General features: G+C 45.0%; 1 long non-coding RNA gene across 1 annotated transcript; it reads right to left on the bottom strand.

Moving 5' to 3' along the window:
• Positions 1–428: 428 nt before the first annotated feature.
• LOC126051540 (uncharacterized) lies at positions 429–2,444 on the bottom strand. The gene is made up of 3 exons (XR_007509837.1): positions 2,382–2,444; positions 1,406–1,540; positions 429–591 (listed from the first exon to the last, which is right to left on the bottom strand). It is a non-coding gene; the product is annotated as an uncharacterized LOC126051540 (long non-coding RNA).
• Positions 2,445–3,363: the final 919 nt, after the last annotated feature.

Below are 3,363 nucleotides of genomic sequence, written 5' to 3'. Positions count from 1 at the left end.
ATTTACCTCAAGGTATCTACAACTCGCCCTTGGATGCCTAATTCCAACAGACACTTTCACTTACTTCAACAGCTAAGTTTACCTATGGGCACTAAACGCCCATGCTTCCCTCTACGCTTCCCTTTGTGATTGCCATTAATACTGTAATTCCCACAAGGACACATAATTACCTGTCTTTTTTACATTTTATTTTTAGTGCTTCATTTGGTCCATTACTCATTCCACATAGATTCAGCTATGTCAGTATTTCAATCCAATTCTACAATGTACTTTTTCTACAATATATAGAAAAGACTTATGGCCTCACTCGTCAAATATTTGACACTATTAGATTTAGTCCTCTTTTAATCACTATTTTTACAAATACATGTAAACTCCAAAAATTTAGCATTACCTGAAGAAGAAATGCCACTATTTAGTACCTGCAATGCTCTACGGAGTGGTCTTTTCCACATTCCTCGCTCCCATTACATACATCGCTGCACATCCAGAAGTTTTACTCCCTGAGGTGACATTACCGCCATGATCCCTGTTCCCGGGCACCAAACGAGTGAACCTCCAATCATCTTGACAGACCGTCCACTTCCACACCTCGACACAAAACCAGAAATTGAAAAATATCATTACATCACAAGCTACAAAGAGCAACCAAATATTTTACAAACCCACCACAGACAAATACAGTTACACTCACGCACTTCACAACCCTGGCCTACTCCATGCTGGCCATCTAGTCCAACTCCCCCCACAAAATCCTCAACTGTCTTCCAAAGACCATCCACCGAACAACATATCTCTCTGTGCTGACTGGCAATTACCAGGTTCCAGGGGAGTGCTCCACAGGAACACTGTTCCCGGGAGCCTTGGAAAAAAAAAAAAAAAAAAAAAAAAAAAAAACAAACAAAAAATCGCCCTGCCTTTGAAAACCCAGGCCCGAGGCAGACCCCAGTCCAAACATTGGCGATCAACATTGCCTCATGGAGCAGCTGGGACCAGGGAAAAGAAAAAATAAATGGGGCAGGGGAGGACACACCAAAAACCAACCCATATCCCAGCTAGGCTTTTTTATTCTAAGTTTGGGGTTTTTTTCCTAATTCCCTGAAAAACATCTCAACTCTACATCCAACCTGAAAGGAAAAAAAAACCAAAAAGGCTTAACCACAGAACCCTACAAGGTTAGAGACATTCACAACACACCACTCGTTCAGATCACATGAACGCCAGCCCTCACTCTCAACTCATCCATCATACCGTCCACAGGCCTCAAGAGGCCGTCACCGTGCCTGCGGCAGCGGGGGCCTCAAAAAAGCACCCTACCTGCAAAAACCCAGGCCCCAGCCCAACCTCCTTCCAACCAACCTCCCCACAAACTGCCCTTCCGTTACACCAACATTTCAACACGCACCATCATCTCCACCATCCGTGCATTTTCAACCCGATAATTAGCTTTCACAGTGCCACGTGTCACAGTCCAACCTCCGTAGCGCCATGTCACCTAAACGCAAGGTTCCTTCAAGCACCTCTCGTGCCCTGTCATCACCTGCAAAAACAACACACAAAGCTTGTCAACAGACACTTCATCCTTGAGAGAGAAGTCAAGTCCTCCACCACTCCCCTACCCTGCTTCCCACCTATTCCAAAAATAACACATCCTCACAGCCAGTGTCCTCCATGGCACTTGAAAAAAGACAGAGCATCACAAACACAGAGCTCTCCCAAAGTTACCGATCGCTCCAAGACCCATCATGCTGCTACTCAGACCTCTAGGCCTTGACCATTTCTAGAGACTTGCCACAAAGCATCTGCATAAACAAGATGAACACCATTGCCCAGTTCCTGCCTTACTCAATGCTAGTTCACAATCCAATTGCGATCCCCTCAACTCTGCATGCAAAGAGCCCAAAGTCATTAAACCTTCTACGCTGCCTCTACAATGCCATACAAGACACACACAAACATAGAGCCATGTAATTCACATGCAAATGTAATGCCATACAAGGCAGTACTCTTACCTCAGTCAAGGCAAAACAACTCAGAGCCTTGCCATACCGGACAAAACAGAACAGGGCCAATGCAAGAGACTCTCACATCACAGTCAATACAAGTACAGACCAAAACAATACAAAACCAATACAGAACCGTAGAAGGCAAGGCAGTCTCAGGTGGCAATCCATACAAGTACACAGCACTGCAATACAAAACACAATGCAGGGCCAGGCAATACGAGACAGTCTCACATGACAGTCGATACAAATACACAACAAAACAACACAAGGCAAAGGCAAATACAGACCAATACAATGCAAGAAAACTGCAAAACCCAGCAAAGCAAAGCAGTCTCATAGAGCCACCGGACGCATCTTCCTTCAGAGTCCACTCACAGACTCAACTCCTTACAGTGCTCTGCTGCCTTCCCCCATCGCTCTGTGGGACACATCCTGTCCCTCCACATCTGAAAAAAAAAAAAAAAACCAAACATATTGAATGAGTCACCTGGATGCAGAGCAAGAGCTTCACAACTCCAGAGGTCTTGATTCCATCTACGAAGACCATCTGGAATGCAGCTACAGCCTGTCATTTTAAAAACAAAAAAACAAACAAAAAAAAAACAACACACAACCAAAAAACAAACAAAAAAACAACAAAAAAACCCAACACACACACCCCCCTGCCCACTGTAGGGTTCAATTATATGGAACTTAGTTACTGGACCTGAAAGTAGCTCATGGTCGCAAGAGCGTTCCAGACACCTTTGAAGGCTCTGAACAGAACAAACAAGAAGATAGAAGAAGAAAGATCCCAATTAGAAAAACACAGATGCACATTCCACGATAAAGGGAATTTGGCACAACCGACCTCAATTCAGGGGCTTATCTCGACCGATTGGACTAAGACAAGTTTTGCATGCTCTAACATAGCCAATTATATCCTGTGTGTATGCACGTGTACAGAGCGAGTATAACTAACTGTATCTTATGTTTCTATGCGTGGACAGTATCGATGTAACCAATCACCGCTTACGCTTGTGCGCGTGGACACCACATGCTTGCGTGCAGCAGACAATCAAAGCTTCTAAACAACTTAGAGAATTGTGTAAGAATGATCAGCTAAGCTCAATAAAGGGGCGACTTTAATCATCATACTGGTGTTCTATCGTCCGGGCCCCGCACGGAGTAACCCTAAACCCTACACCCCACCAACCAAAAAAAACCAGGGCCAAACTTGGAGCCCATCACGTGCAAGTCTTAACACCTTAGAGATTCAAATCCGCTTCACTGCCCCTCAACAGCCCCTGCCACACGGCTCCAATCGTCTCCGTGAAACACTATCGGCACGGCTGTCCGTGCAGCCCGCTGATGGCTA

Source organism: Accipiter gentilis, chromosome 28, assembly GCF_929443795.1.
Source record: "Accipiter gentilis chromosome 28, bAccGen1.1, whole genome shotgun sequence".
Lineage (NCBI taxonomy): Eukaryota > Metazoa > Chordata > Aves > Accipitriformes > Accipitridae > Astur > Astur gentilis.
Note: the sequence above shows the minus strand (reverse complement) of the source record. Positions and strands in the feature narration are given on the sequence as shown.